The sequence below is a fragment of the Hemicordylus capensis genome, chromosome 3 (assembly GCF_027244095.1).
Source record: "Hemicordylus capensis ecotype Gifberg chromosome 3, rHemCap1.1.pri, whole genome shotgun sequence".
Classification (NCBI taxonomy): domain Eukaryota; kingdom Metazoa; phylum Chordata; class Lepidosauria; order Squamata; family Cordylidae; genus Hemicordylus; species Hemicordylus capensis.
This window is the reverse complement of record NC_069659.1, coordinates 184,052,838-184,069,527: the sequence shown is the minus strand read 5'-3', so window position 1 is coordinate 184,069,527 and position 16,690 is coordinate 184,052,838. Positions and strand designations below refer to the sequence as shown.

The window sequence follows — 16,690 nt, the reverse complement described above, 5'->3', positions numbered from 1 at the left end:
CGAGACATATCTTAATTCTCAACACTGAACTTTAATTATAAGACCGTAATGAAGGAAATATCTGTTATTTACTATGATATATACTTCATGTCCACCAGGAGTAGCCTTTTCTACTACTATTATTTTATTTTGCTATCAGAGATATCCTAATCTGCTTTGAAGTACTAGAAATGCATACTATTGTTTTTCTCTCCATTAAAATTACAAAAATAATATAATTGTGTCAGGTTCCTGAATAATATATTTTTAAAAAAACATTAGTATGAGTTAGAAAGCTGAACACTAAGCTTAAAACCTAGGAACAGGTTTTAGAATATCATAGATTTCTAATTAGAGGTACATGTATTTTCATTTAAGAAAATTGAACTAGGGTGATATGCATAATTAAGTGCTGGTTCCTGCAAAATTGTTATTACCAGTGCTAATTTACTAGTTAATAGCCTAGGGATGAAGTCGGTGATAGTTAATGGCATATTTATGTCAGATTTTCATAACTTTTGCAACAGCCTTCTTGTGCACCACTATGGCCATAAATCTTAAGTAAAGGTTTCATTTTCGACCTCTTTCACCCTAGGGCAGAATGTAATGCAAGCCAGTAGACAGTCAGGAAGGGTCATTTAGTTTTACAAGACTATCAAGGGTGAAGGGCTGCCTCCGTCATCTAGTGAATAATATACCAACTCATTGCACTGGCTTGAAAATAAAGCCATAAAAAGGAGAGTGCACCATGATGGCACAAGCTGAGTTGAGACATCACTATAAAAAAGAAACAAAATTTCAATACATCTAAAATATGTATCTTTTATCTCTGTAGCTGAGATTTGTATTGAAGCCAACAGTTTGTATAATAAACCAAGGATTTTATGAAGGTTTCATATGTCTCCAGAGACTTTGAAAAAGGCTGGGAATACTTCAGAATGCAAGTGGACTGTGAGTTGCTTAGGAACAGATTCCTGAGACAGAGCAATAAATGTACGTAAAATTTGTATGTGGTGGACGTTGTATTGGCATTTGCATGCTTCTGAATTAATGCTCGAACAGCAGTGTTATTGTGACAGGTTTCCTATAACAGAGTATGGTATAAATAAATATTTTTGTTGATTAAAAAATGTATGATGGAAATCATTAAAACCTAACACCCAAATAAAAACCTTATGAACGTTGTTGTGGCATTTTCAAAACTATTTTGGTATCAATACAGAAATATCTCTACACTATACAAAGTAAGACTGAGCTCTCCTTAAAACTTGTTTAAATCCTAAAGATATAGAAATATAGATCACAATTAGACATTATGCATATAAATACAGATAGAGGTGGGTGGTGTTTGATTAAAAGGAAACCATAGAAATTGAAGCCATGTTCCATTAGGATAAATTTATGTTGGGATCTGCCTTTCTAGGTAAAAAAATGGCCACTATAGAGTGGGAACGTAAGTGCCAGAGATTTCAAACTGGATACTGTAGCAGCATGATTGAGGCACTTCACGTCTGTACAGCCATGTGCCGGAGCTCTTTTGCATGTTTGAGAGGGTGTTATTTTGGTGAGAGCAAACTCCTTGGTGCTCCTTTCAGCCCCCTTTGGACAGAAAAAACCCTTTTGTTTTTCAAGTATGCTCCGGAACAGCTCAGACATAGCATCCGTCTAAGTGGCGGGGAAGAATGCCAGTAAATTTTGTCCCACCTCGAAAATGTTTGGCAATGCCAAATATAATAAAAGTATCCCCACTTCTGCAGCCTACAGAACTACCCACAAAAGGGGGTATTTAGGTCATGTATAGAAAGAATTACATATTTATCTCTATGAAATATGTGAAAGGATCAAGCCAGGTTGTCCAAGAAGAAGCTTAAAATATTACACACATGCACACATACTCCTTCCACACAATGAAGAACTGAGCAAACACACTCCATGTCCATCTTATTGCACAAGAGTATGGTGATAGGGATATGCAAACAGGCTCCATGTTAAATGTGTTCGACATCAAACGTGTTTGGTTTGACTGTTTGGGATTGATCTGAACCACCCCCATTCAGTCTGACCCCAGACCAAACCCCTCTGGCCATTTGGGGTGTTCACTATTTTTAAAAAATTATTATTTTTAACTTACCCCTTCTGGGGGAGTTGCTCGAGGCAGCAGCAGGGGGGTCTGCGGATGTTCCCCCTCCCCCTGCCGGCCTCCCTTACTGCCCAAACTGCCCCCTTCAGCCCCTCTGGGCCTTCCCCCTCTGGCGTGGTGACCATTTTGAGGCCGCCACACCTGCGCAATTGATCTCTGTGTGTCCTGGCATGACCCAGGCCATGCAGGGGCCAATTGCGCAAGTGTGGCAGCCTACAAAATGGCCTCTGCCATATTGAATACCCTAAATATATCCCAGAAGTTAACTAAAGCAAGGTAACTTCCAACCAAGGCCACTCTGCACTCGTAGTGAATCTGTCTCAGCCCCTCTCCTCCTTTTGCAAAGGATAGCAGCAAGCTAATATGTCAATTAACTCAGCAAGAAGAACACAGATAAGGCTCACTGAGGTAAATCTCCCCCCTCACAAAAGAGGTTGAGTCAGGGATGAGAACCTAGAGATGCACCCATTAAAAATACTGACTGGATTATTGGACCCTCTGTCCATGCAGATTTCCTCTTCTCAAGTCTATGCACTCTGTTTTCATGACAAATAGCCTTGGCGTGCCTCGGCAATTCCCACATTGTTATACTCAAGGAAGAACAATCAGCAGCAATGGAATCCTTGTCGGTTCCACTCAACACACCTATTCAACAAAAAAGGTCAATTGGAATGTTCCCCCAGGACATGTTTTGCTGTATAACAAGCCTCAATTTCATGAATCAGTGTGCTCTTTGCATACCATTTATCTTGGAATCACCAGCTGCTTGGGTGATTTACTGTTCACAGGCTATTACGGCAGGGTGTGTTCAGTTCTTCCTGCCACTGTCCAGATCAGCTTTCTTGCCCAGCCTGATCTGCCCAGTCTTCGTCGCCAACATAGGAAGCTGGTTCCACAGAGGAAGCACCCTTGTGGAGTCACCTCTATCAACTAACCCCTCCAACCTTCTCGCCCCTGCATCTGACCAAGCTATCCCTGAGGAACGAGGTCCTTCAGTTGTTCCAGGAGCCCTGAGGTTCCTGATCTGGATGAGGTTCATCCAGATCAGGTGGTATGAGCGTTTGCCCCTTGCTGGGCCCATCCCTATCCCTATTCTTTTTTCCTAAATACAGCTGCCTCCCTCTCTAAAAAGCCTCTTTCTCTTGCCTGTCTGGGAATTTACACAAATAGGACTTTAAGCTAAAACACCTCATTGCAGTTGAATGTATATTTAATAGTAATATTGCTTTAACACACATATCCTTCCACTGTACTCCTCTCTACAATAAAGACGTTATTTTGATTTTGAAACTTAAACCTCCTCTCTGTCTAGTCATTTCCTGGATCCATAACTTTGCACAAATTTAATCTGACATGGAACTGTCCATGGAACAGTTAATTTCCCCACAAGTCCGAATGCAAATTTAGGGGTGTTCATCCATCACCCCAGGATAGTTTCATTAACAGAACTACAAGCCTGTAGTCCCAAACATAAACAGAGAGGCTTCTGAGAGGCTGTAGAATGGCAGTGCTGGCAACAGGGTTGAGGGCTAATTTGCTTGGGTAATTAATATACAGTTCTAACTAGTGATTTTGCTGCACTTTATGAATTCTGAAGAATAAATTTAAGAATGATCAAGCAAATATTTTAACCTATGAAGCATTTAGTTCTGGCCTGACTCTTCAGGCCATGTAATTCATTATTCAGGGAGCACAGTCAATTTCTCTTGGATTCTAGCTTGCCTTCTGACACCTGATGGGAGGCTAGATACACCACTCACTTCTGCACTAGGGATGTACAAAATGTTTTGAGTTCGAAATGGGCCGTTCTGAGTGTTCCGCGCTTGAAACAAAACACTCTTAAAATAAAGGGCTGGTTTTGAGCTCAAAAACCTGTTTTGAGTTGAAATTTTTTGAGTGCCATTTTGGAGGGCCGTTTTTCCAAGGAGAGCTATCTACCGATTGGGGTGGTGGGTAGATCAGGCCTCCACTCTGGACTTGGCCTGCCTTGGAGGACTGGTCTACTGCGTGGATAGGGTTTGGGCACCCATTCTCCAGGACAGGTGTGGGGTGGCCATCCTGAGGCTCATCAGCTGTGGCTGTACTCATCACAGCCCATCACCCTAATGTCCATCACAACAGCAGGTTCGGAAGCAGAGTCCCAGACCTGCAGGCAGGCCAAATTTAGGCAACCATGCTCCAGGTCAGGGGTGGGGTGGCCATCCTGAGGCTCACTGGCTGTGCCTGGACTCCAGCGCCCATCACCCTATCGTCCATCACAGCAGGGCATGATGGGAGACAGGGTACAACACCTGTAGGTGGGTCTATATAAGATACTTTATAAGATACAGTATCTGCTGAAAGGAATTGGAATAGTGGGGAAACTGAAAGGAGTTGCAAAGGAGATTCCCTAATTTTGTGATTAATAACATCTGAAATAACTGGGGAAGGTAAAGGTAACATCATTACAATAAAATTTTATCATTTTAAAACAATGTATTAGATAAAATAAAAAAGTTTGTGTTTTTGTGAGGAAGCAGTCACAGATTTGATGCATTGCAGACCAGAACACTTTTGGTATGCATAATTTTACCTTAATCATCTCTTGGAAGATTGGCTACATTGTAAACATTAACAAGTCAATGGCAGAAAATGGGTGAGGTTTTCTTAGTTGTGGGAGAAGAGAACAAATAAGACTTCTACCAAGCCAATTCATGCACCAGGTACAAGGTGTGCTGTGTTGCATGGGCTTCTTTTTATTATCATTGTGGTGTAAACAACCATGAATTCTCCCCACTGCACACTCTGCACACCCCCTGTATAAGTAAAATGAAAATAATAATAATTTTCCTAAAACAGGTTACTTTCTGAAAAACAGAAATGTGTGGCAGCTACCCCAAGACAATTGCAGGGCAGAAAAGGCAGAGCTCTTGAAATTCATTGTTCTCTCAATATGCCTTAATGGCACACATTTGCAAATGGAGGGGGCTCTTTTTCAGTGGGTGGCATATCCTTTCACCCAGCTGAGTCATGTGGCGCTAAGAAAAACACATACAAAAATTCCATTTTCACAGTACCAAATGACCTTTTTAATTTTGCTCCCAAAATACTGGAAACATAACTAAGAGACTACTTCCATATCAAGAGGCAGGGATATCAGAGCTACATAAAAGACAGCAGTCCACAGACATCTGAGGTGCTGTCACACTGAAGAAAGAGCATACTTCATACACACCAACTCTGTGAAGTAGGATGCCCAACTTTGGCCACCTGCATGTTCATCTCTAGCACCTATCATGCCCTGCTGTGATGGATGACAGTACAATGTGCACTGGAATCTAGCCATAGCCAGCAAGCCTGAGGATGGCCACCCCACCCCTGACCTGGAGCATGGCTGCCCAACTTTGGCCTGCTTGCTAGTGTTGGACTCCAAATACCATCATGCCCCACTGCAATTGATAATAGGGCAATGGTCATCAGAGTCCAGCCACAGCTGGAGAGCCTCAGGATCCACCTCTGACCTGGTGCATGTCTGCCCATCTTTGGTCCACCTGCAGGTAGTATACTCCATCTCCCATCATGACCTACTGTGATGGACAATAGGGTGATGGGTGTTGGAGTGCAGCCACAGCCAGCAAGCCTCAGGATCCACCCCTGACCTGGAACATGGCTGCCCAGACTTGGCCCTTCTGCAGATGTTGGACACCGACTCCCATCAAGTCCTGCTGAGATTGACAATAGGGTGATAGCAATAGAGTCCAGCCACAACTGGGAACCCAGAGAAACAATATAATTTTAGAATAATGAGGTAGCAATCTCTATGTAGAAATCTGAGCAAAGCCACACCACGGTCTTCAGAGCAGTGGGGTAAGAACCCATGTCCAATTCTCCTTCTCAACCACTAAGCTAACCAGCTGACCTTGTGCCAATCCCATGCTCAGATTAATCAAAAATCAAATTGATTGATTAAAAAAACCCCACTTTACTTTCATACCATAAAACAAACTGTTTTCCAAAGAAGGAATGAAGCAGTGGTAAAAGAACCCATGTCCTCTTCTTCTTCTCAGCCACTAAGCTAACCAGGCAAAATCTGCAGAAAGCTGCAGATTAACATTTCATTTGCAAATGAAGCCATAGCATGAAAATTATGCAGAGAACATTCTGAGAATAATTTGAAGTCCAGCAGGATATTCTTGGAATTTCCTGCCTCATATTTGACATGAGAATCTTTTGAGAATACTTTGTGGCATACTGCTCCTCAGTCTATTTTATCCCCCAAGCCCCGCTTCCCCTCTGGAAGAGTCCCTTGCCATCCAGGGGTATCACTAATTGTGCATATGTATGGCTGTGTAGCTTAGGGATTCCGGGAAAGTCACTGCCACAAGGGGTGGCAGAAAAGGGTTAATGTGTCCTTTTCCTGCCAAGGATAGGTGATCAATGCTGAGAAGACAGGATCATGCTAAGCTCACCCCCTCTCACATTGTAGCCAATAGCTGCTGGGTGACTGACACACTGACACCATGCCCACAGTTTGGCAATATGAATGGAATGGCGTTTACTGGGATGGAGCCTGGGAGGACTGGGAAGAGAGAGGGTTTACTCTGGCAAGCAGCTGGAGATGGTGACACCACAGTTGCTTGATTGTCTGTGGCATGATTCTCTGGTTCAGAGGTTAATCACAGGTTTGTCTAACTCTGCTTTGGTGCTACATCTGAATGGGGCCTATAGATAGTGATGGGCAAGCAAACCAGAATGAGATTTGACATGGATTTAGAAACCATGCTTTGTGCTAGCGTAGTGTATGAATGCACATGTTCTGCATGCAGAAGGTCCAATCCCCACTATCTCCAGGTAGGGTTAGGTAAGACCCCTGTCAGAAACCCTAGAGCAGGGTTTCTTAACCTAGGGCCCCCAGATGTTGTTGGACTACAACTCCCACCATCCCCAGACATGGCCTTTATGGCTGATGGAAGTCGTAGTCCAACAACATCTGGGGGCTCACAGTTAAGAAACCCTGCCCTAGAGCATCACTGCCAGTCATAGAATCACTGAGTATTAGAGTTGGAAGGGAGGTTTTCTAGCCTAATTGCATGCTCAGTGTAGAAATCTGCTACACCATCCCTGACAGATGGCCATCTAGCCTCTTTTAAAACCTCTAAAGTAGGTGTTTATGAGGCAGACTGTTCCATTGTCATAAGAACAGCCCTGCTGGATCAGACTCAAGGCCCATCTAAGTCAGCATCCTGTTTCATACAGTGGCCCACCAGATGCCACTGGGAAGCCCACAGACAGGAGTTGAGGGCATGCCCTCTCTCCTGCTGTTACTCCCCTACAACTGGTATTCAGAAGCATCCTGCCTCTGAGGCTGGAGGTAGCCTATAGGCAGGATGCCTCTGAATACCATTGCAGGGGAGTAGCAGCAGGAGAGAGGGCATGCCTTTACAACTGGGAAATTCCTCTTAATGTTTAAACTGAATTTGCATCATCACTTGACCTCCAGAGGTTGCTATACTGTGGAAATGGGACTGAACATCTTATGAAATCTGAGTCCTTATAGTACAGGAAGCAATACAGAAAGCAGCCTTAAGCCATGGTGGGTCTGAAATACATTTGGAAGCAAACCATGGCTTGGTATGATGTCTGAATTGTCACATTCTCTGGAAAACAGTCATCAGCCTGGCTGCTCATAACCCACAAATGGGTTACATGTCTCACTAATGTGGCATAACCATCATTTAGGAGTATTTTTAAATGGGTTTTTTTGTTCAAAAAGACAGAAAAGGGGAGCAAAAGAGGTGGTGGAAACACAAAGTAAAAAGAGGGAGGAAAAAAGAGACAGGCATATGGTAAAAACAATTAAAAATGAATACTGTGTTGCCAAAATCTGTGAAGGCTCTGTCCACATTCTAGATTTTCCTTACATCCATAATAACAGCCAAAGCTGCACCTTTATGTGTGCATACAACCTAATACATTATTCAAGTACAGAAATTGCTTCCACGCACAAAAATACATAAAGTAAATTGAATCAAATCAACAGATCAAAATGTATATTCTGCTTCAGTTCCCCAAAAGGAAATGTTTCATTCACACTAGATCTGAACGAATATACTCCAGCACATAATGATGGATGTAATTTCTTCTCTGTTCTGCCATGTCCAATCTGATAGGGGTGTGCATGGACCCATTTTAGCAGTTCGGTTTGAATTTGGTCAGAATTTGAACCGAAACACTGGTCTGTGAACTGGTTCGGTTGAACCAATCGGCTCGTCCGATCTGTTCAATGACACACTTCGAAAAAGAACACTTGTTCAGTTCTCCTTCTCAACCACTAAGCTAACCAGGTGACCTTTTACCAATTGCATGCTCAGATTAATCAAGAATCAAATTGATTGATTTAAAAAAACCCCACTTTACTTTCATAACTTCAAACAAACCGCCTTCCCCCAGAGAATTCATGACTCTACTTCCCCTGCTAAGAGACACTGGCTGCCTTCACACCTAATGCCAAACAGGAGGTGAACGAGCTAGATGGTCCATTTTGTGATCATCCAAATGCGTAAAATCGTGGTTTCGTCATGAAAGCAACCCAAGGTTTTTTAACCGATACCATAATCTTAGCCTTTGGTTTGTATTGAGTTTTGCTACTCCAACTTGAGGTTTGAAGGTGGCATCATGTCCAGCAATAGAGATACCGCGCCACTGTTTGTGTCTCATCACCCTTTGGCAATCTGCAAAAAAAGGGGATGAGATGACAAGATGGACACTTTGTGGAGAGGTCTCTACAAATCAAGTGATGAAGAAGTATTTGCACAAGCACATGGAGTCTGGGTGGCACCATAAACTGGGCAACCTGGTGGTTTCCCAACAAAGATAATACATGCCAGGGGAGTGATACCTGGGGTCTGGGTTGAAAAGCAGCCCCTGGAATTCTTAAGTGGTGCTGCTCTATTTTTTAAATTAAAATTTGTAGGGGAAGGGGGGTGCAGCCCCTTCCTCGGGTGCAAGCATGCAGTCTCTGGTATTACTCATGAGAAGAACCACCTTGGGGTACTCCAGGCTGCATTGCTAATGGGTGATGACATCCATTATCCAGAGGACCACTCTCTCATGAGAATGGCAGGCCATAGAGACACACATGCAGGATGGAGGACTGTTGCTGACCAGCCCCATTGCTAGTTCCACACAAGCACTGGGGAAGTGTACCACACCAACACTTTTATGGGTTATGGTGACAGCTGGTTAGCAGGAGTGAAAGCACTCACCCTGGAAATCTGGTTGTTCCTTGGCACATATGTATGTCAGTTTTTGCCCAGCTTGCCAGGGCTTACCCGGCTTGCCAGGGATTGATGAAAATAGCGGCTCCCCTCACTTGTGATTCCCACAGCGGCCGATGTGCATATGCCACAATGTTGGTCCCAGCCCAGGAATTTTGAATGGGAGTCATCTCCTATCTAGCCAGACTGAGCCAAAAGGGAAATGGCCAGAAACATGGAGCAGCCTAGACTCTTTGGGAATCTGTAAATGTTCCGTGTAGAGGGGAAGGTGAGGTATACGGGTTCTATTTTTAAACAGATATACCAGGGGGGCAACATCAGTGGGACCCCTATAGTTCTATAGTTGGATGGCTTAACTCATGAGTGTGCAGTCTGAGGGAGACCTGAAGCTCATGGAGCCTCTGGTTCTCCCCAATGAGACGGCGGCTGATCCCCAGTCAGCAAGCCGAAATGGGGGCAGGATTTTGTTGGGGGTCCTGGACTGCTTTGACCAGGTCCGCCTCTCAAGTCCTGCTGGAGTTACTCTGTTGAGAAACTGCATGGGTGAATTCAAAATCAACATGGAACCTGTATGTCTAAACCCATGCCGGTCAACAGGAGCATCCTTTGACACAGTGGACCAGATCCCAGGATCCTTTGGCTGCCCTCATTTACATATCCCTTCCTAGGAAGTCATTATGATCCTTTCCCAGACTAGCAGAAACATAGTGTCCTCTCCATCCCCCCATTACCAGTAATTGTGCTTTTGTGGTGCTATTTTGTTGCGGGACTCTTGCACGGGCGATTGTGCAAGTGGTGTGAGGGAAAGGGTTTAAATGCCATTTTAAAGGGTTTAAATGACCTTTTCTTGCTGAGGACATGCACTCCATGCTGAAAAGGCATGATTGCTCTGGGCACACTCCCTTGAAGATTGTGGACAATGGCTTCCACCCTGCAGACATGCTGATTCCTTGCTTGCAAGTCTGGCAATGTGAGCGCTACACAGCTTGCTGGGTGGCCTCAATGGATGAGGAAAAGGGCGGTGCTTCTCTGCCCTGAAATCGGAGGTTGCCCGACCCAGATTGGAAGATGATTTGCCGAATGATTCCTGGTTTCAAGAATGAACCTCAGGTTCATCAACCCATAGTTTAAGCTGGTAATTGCTGGTAATAATCAGCATCCATTAATATGTAAACGAAAACAGGTGTAATCTTTCACAGAACCATCATTGTTCCCTGAAGCAATAGGATTTCACGATGTTGACTATCTTTAAGAATATCCATCATTGAGAATTTACTAATGCAGTTTTATTCTTTTAGCAGTTCTTTCCTGTGACAGGTACGCAATATTTGCAGAGGGCGGGTGAATTGTAGAATATTCTTTTTCAAGTCTAGGAGAAACACAGAAGACTCACTGAGAAATGGAAAGGAGGGGACGGTGAGTGGGTGAGTGGGTAATAGAAGGGACGGTTCAGTAGAGTTTATGCTGCAACATAGCTATACAACTGCTACCGGAGACTAAAGTGGCTCTTATGCACAGTAATTGTATCCGGTGGTTCTGAGACCTTTTACCTGGCTGGTGAAGACATGTTTGGTGAAGCCAGGTAAGTACCAACTTTGATCAGGAGGATTAATATGGATTCTATGCACCATAGTTTAAAGAACAGTGTGATGGAATTAGTGCAGGCTCCCTGGATTTCAGCAGGCATTACAGTGGAAACTCATACCCAAACTTTGGAAAGGAGCCTAGGGGGAATCCACTTGCAGCATGGTTGCACATAGGTTCCAATCTGGACAGTTTGACAACTCAAGTTAAACATCCAGAAAAATGGCTTGTTATGAGGATCCCTTCATGCCTCCTGTGGGGGTCCTCTTTTAATCTCCCTATGGAAAACTGTCTTCCTCAGTTGGGGAGGGGCCTTGGGGGTCTCTTCCTCCCTCCTCTGGGAAGGGAGGATTTGGCCTCTTTCTTCCCACCTCTATTAGTGAGAGGTAGACTTAACCTGAGGATCCTGCCCCTGGCTGTTGGGAACCCCTTTTTGTGTGCATGCACACTCATTATTGAAATAACAAGGGGGGCGAGGGTGCCTCAGTCCCTTGAAGCAAAGTGGATTAGGAAATGGAGCACCTGCCAAATTACCTTTCTAGGCTGATGGGGTTGCAAGAAGAGGTCTCATACTTTGAATCTTGGGAACATAGGTGAAATACAGGTGGCCTGAAAATCTTGAGGATAATTGCAGAAGATTGCACACCCAATTCAAATGTGTGGTCATCTTATTTATGAGAAAATTACATTGGCAGCAACTGATTCTACTGCATCATTCTGGGTGAAATGAGACAAGCTTTGCCCATAAACCCCTTCGAACCCTTGGTTTTCCTATTGCAACCCAGGACTACAACCACAGAACCCCTGAGTTCCTAGCCTCCCACAATATGCCAGTACACAAGCGCCATCGTGAATTTATCAGTGCCATTTACAGAAATATATATCATGCACGTAAAGGAAAGCTTATTTATTTTTATGTATTTATTTGATTTCTATACTGCCCTTCGAAAAATGGCTCAAAGTGGTTTACACAAAGAAATAACAAATAAATAAGATGGATCCCTGTCCCCAAAGGGCTCACATTCTAAAAAGAAACATAAGATAGACCCCAGCAAGAGTCACTGGAGGTACTGTGCTGGGGGTGGATAGGGCCAGTTACTCTCTCCCTGCTAAATAAAGAGAATCACCACATTAAAATATGCCTCTTTATCAAGTTAGCAGGGGCATTTCTTTAATTAACTGAACCAGAACAAGGGGATCACAGGTGGAAAGTGTTCCTGCACTAGCTTCAATGGAACTTGCAGTGTACCCAGGTGCAGTGTGTGAGTCTTTTACACTTTAAAAGTGAAGCGCTCATTCATCACACCGTAGCTGACTTCCCTGTTGTTCGGGTGGAAGAAAATGCTTCCAGGCCGATCTGCAGAAAGCCCATCTTATTGCCAGCACTTCTCTGACTCCTCTGTGCTGGTACAGAGGTGGCTGCTATGTGTGTATAGAAACGTGTGTGTAGGGTTTAATGTCTTCTTAACTTAAACACTGAATTAATAACATTTGAGAACTTTCTCCTGCTGTCTCCATCTTTTCCTCCCAGCTTTTTCTTGCTCAGGAACACATCAGGTCCAAGGCAAGCAGGGGAAAGCAGGCTTCTTCTGATCTGACACTGTCCTTTTAAATGCAGGCACTCTAGGGATGCAGCATCTCTGTTGCCAAGCAGTAGCAGGAGGAATGAGGTGACAGCAGAACCAGGGTGTTCTCTCCCAGAGACAGCCAGTGAGTGGCGCAGCCACTCAAAATGGATGCATTTTGGAGCTGCTCTGAGCTGAGCTCTCTATGGTAGTGGGAGAAGCTTCTGTGCAAAATCCAGAATTCAGACTACATGATGGTACCCCAGAACCTCTGGTTTCAGCAGCCAAACTCACTACAAACCAATAGGGGTGTGTGAACAGGTTCGTAACAGAACTAGTTCGATTTTAAGCCAGTTCAGTTTGACAGTTCAGGGTCAAGCCAAACCACCCCCCATTTGGCTCAACCCCAGACTGAACCTCCCCTAGCCATTCTGGGGTGGGGTGGGGTGGGGTGGGATGGTTCTTGAACCAAAAAGTTTCTAAAAAAAACAATTCTCTGAGGCGTGGGGGGTCCCCCCTCCCCACCAGCCTCTGTTATGTACCCAACATCTTCTTCATTCCTTTCTGGGCCACCATTTTGGAGGCCACCACACATGTGTAAATGGCCCTTGCCTGGCCTCTGGGAAGCCCCCCAGAGGGGGTAAATTGTTTAAAAATAATTTATCTTAAAGGTTTATCTTTAATTTATCTTTTGGTCTGCAAATGCCCCTGGACCAGACCGAACTGGAGTGGTGGAGAGGTTTGAGGGAGTGTCGGACCGAACTGGCCCAGTCCGGTTTGAACTCAAACCAAACCAGGCCAGCCAGTTCCGTGCACATCCTTACAAACCAAGGGTTCAGATTCAGGTTTGGAGATGAAATTGGAGCAATGTTTAGGTTATGGAACCATGGCTTTATGCATTTGGACACTCAGAAACACATACTTCAGGTACGTTTACCAGCAGTTTGGTGTGATGTCTGAATTGAGCCATGTCTCAAATAAAACATTGCAAACAATTAAGCTTCTTTCACACAATGTACAAGTTGATGCTATATTTTCCATCCAGTTTTGAGTACTTAATAGAAAGGGATATGGTAGTACTTTTCAAATATTTTAGAGGACTTGGTATTCTTTGCTTAAGAGCTATTTAACTGATACCAAAAATTTATTTTCTAATCAAATTAATTTCAAAAAATGGGGGAAAATAAATTAATAACTACGCAGTTGTTCCATCCCCAAATTCATGCATGCATGTGTGCGCTCGCTCGCTCTCTCTCTCTCTCTCTCTCTCTCTCTCTCTCTCTCTCTCTCTCTCTCTCTCACACACACACACACACACACACACACACACACTTACACTTTTTAATGCAGGTCAATGGAGCATTTCTCATTTTTTGATGGACAGAAATTAATGTGACATTTTGATGAAGTATGTTAAAGATGTGACGAAGAGGTAACCAAGTGTCCAGAGGATAGGGCAATTAACAGAGAAGCCAGTCAGTCCTCATGAATAAAAAGTAAATAGGTGCATTAAACACATGTTACCTGTCAGAACATGACTTATCACTTCCCCAAGGCAACTGTTATGCACCTTGCTTTTTCCACTCAATAATGCATTTTTCAATAATAAATAGCAAAACCAATATTGAATGTATGCTTGGTGTGCAAAACCTGGAAGTTTTATCCTTTCTATGAGCAGTATCATATCATATATCATATCATATCATATCTTTGGATCTTTGCTAACTTATTACCAGAAAAGAATGGACCATACCCACTCTAACTGGATTTTTAAAATGATTTTTATTTTCATTTGACACATAGTATTGTTAATATTATTAATCTTGCATTTCTGGCCCCATTTTGGAACGTCATGCAACCTTCTTTTGTCTGTACAAGTGTGTGTGTTTTTATATATGCACTTTGTGCTGGTCAACGACCGTAATAAAGATTATTATTATTATTATATATGCACTCATATGCACACACACACACACACACACACTGCATGTGTGTATATACACAGACTTCTGCCAGCTTTCGATAAGGATGTGTACCAGTTCAGACAATAGTTTTCTGGCCCACTTAATTTATATGCAAACACACTGAAGGTGTGCCTGTCCTGACATCTTTCACACACATCTGAACATCGTCCTCATTCATTTCTTTATCATGTGGTGGGGGATTCGTCTGAACCACTACTCTACACACCACTCAAATATTAGTTGAAACTGGAATTTGGTTGCATGTAGAGCAGTGATTCAAAGAAATTGCCCCATCCCCATGCAATAAAGAAATGTGCTGGGAGGGCATCAGGACAGCCATGAAAGACATCAAGACTGGCATGCCCTTGTCCCATACCCCTTTTAATCGCATAGGCCAGAAAAGTATAATTTGAACTGGCACTATCTAGATTTGAAAAAGTGGGCTTGCACTCATGAAAGCTTATATTACAACACATTTATTTCTCTTTGCCGGCAGACTGTAATTTTCACTGCAACACACTAACATAAATAGCCACCTGGAATTTGCAAGCTGTGTTTCAGGGAATGCTGGGGTTCCACAAAAGCACATTGTGTCAAAAGACACAATCACTCCCAAGTGTCCTTTCCGACCTGCTTCAAAGTCAGCCCCGTGGTGTTCAGAAGAATTACAACAGCTGAAGTGGCAAGGTAGCTGATTAAAGTACAAGTGGAGGAAGACTTTAGTTGGAGTGAATCTGACAGATTAGGACACAGCATGTTTGAAGAGCTATGCAGTTGCGGAGGGAGGCCAGTGGACCAGGGGTTCAGCCCGCTGCCGGGGGTGCACTTGCCCTGCCCTCTGCATCAGCATCAGATAAAGGGAATGGTTAGTCACGCCCCCTGCATCTGATGGTGGCGGCCCGGGTTCTTTGAACCTATTTGCTCAGTGGTGGCTCCGCCCTGGACCTATGCTCTGGCAGTGTAAGTAGTGAAGAAGCCATTCTTCTATGCCCACATTGCTTCCACATATTCATGTCCAGCTGAGTTGTCTAGGGTTCTGAGGGGGTTAGTGAAACAGTCACTCACTGTGATGTTTTCAATGACTTTTTTGCAGATAAAATCTCTCATGTTCGGGCCAAACTGGATTCCACAGTTACTGCAGAGCCTACTGTAGAGGTGTTCAGCAAGTCTTCTTATACAATTGGATTGGATTGGATTAGATTGGATCACTTTCAGTTTGTGATTCCCAAGTGTGGACAAACTGCTTTGGACTGCGTGTCCTACAACCTGTTCTCTCGACCCTTGCCCAATTTGGCTTATTTCATCAAGTAATTGTATTGCCAGAAAGGGTCTGGAAAATATCATAAATGTCTCTCTGAGGGAGGGCAGGATGCCTCCTTGTCTTAAGGAGGCAATTTTTAGACCGTATTTGAAGAAGCCTGCATTGGACCCCTCAGAGTTGGCTAATGACAGACCCATTTCTAATCTTCCATGATTGAGCAAGGTGATTGAGTGGGTGGTGGCTTCTCAGCTCCAGGCAGTTTTGGATTATACAGATTATCTGGACCAATTTCAAATTGGCTTTTGAGTGGGCTATGGGGATGAGACTGCCTTGGTTGGTCTGATGGATGATCTCCAACTGGCTATCGACAGAGGTTAGTATGACTCTGCTGATTCTTTTGGATCTCTCGGTGGCTTTCGATATTATTGACCATGGCATCCTTCTGGGTCACTTGAGAGAGGTGGGATTGGGTGGCACTCTTTTACAGTGGCTCCATTCCTACCTCTCTGACAGATTACATATGGTGTCACTTGGAGACTGTTGCTCTGCAAAGGGAGAGCTAAGATTTGGAGTTCCATAAGGCTCCATACTCTCTCCAATGATTTTTAACATCTAAATGAAAACACTGGGAGAGATCTTCTGGGGTTTTGTGCAGGGTGTTATCAATATGGATATTTCTCCATATCATCAGGAAATGGCATAACCTCCCTAAATGCCTGCCTGGAAGTGATAATAGGCTGGATGAGGGATAAAAAACTGAAGTTGAAGCCAACTAAAATGGAGATACTTACTGTGTGGGGTTGGGACCTGAGAGACGGTTTAGATCTAACTGTTGTGGATGGGGTTACACTCCCCCTGAAAGATCAGGTACATAGCTTGGGAATGCTCCAGGATTCAAAATTCTCTGGTTTCTCAGGTTGAGGCAGTGGCCAGGAGCACTT

The 16,690-nt window shown here is 43.7% G+C and overlaps 1 long non-coding RNA gene across 1 annotated transcript in view; it reads left to right on the top strand.

The window, feature by feature from the left end:
* The window catches only part of LOC128351257 (uncharacterized), a 74,937-nt gene extending 73,800 nt beyond the window's left edge, over positions 1-1,137 (top strand). Inside the window, exon 4 of the long non-coding RNA XR_008319670.1 lies at positions 815-1,137. This is a non-coding gene — a long non-coding RNA (uncharacterized LOC128351257). The remainder of the gene's footprint in view (positions 1-814) is intronic.
* The last annotated feature ends 15,553 nt before the right edge of the window (positions 1,138-16,690 follow it).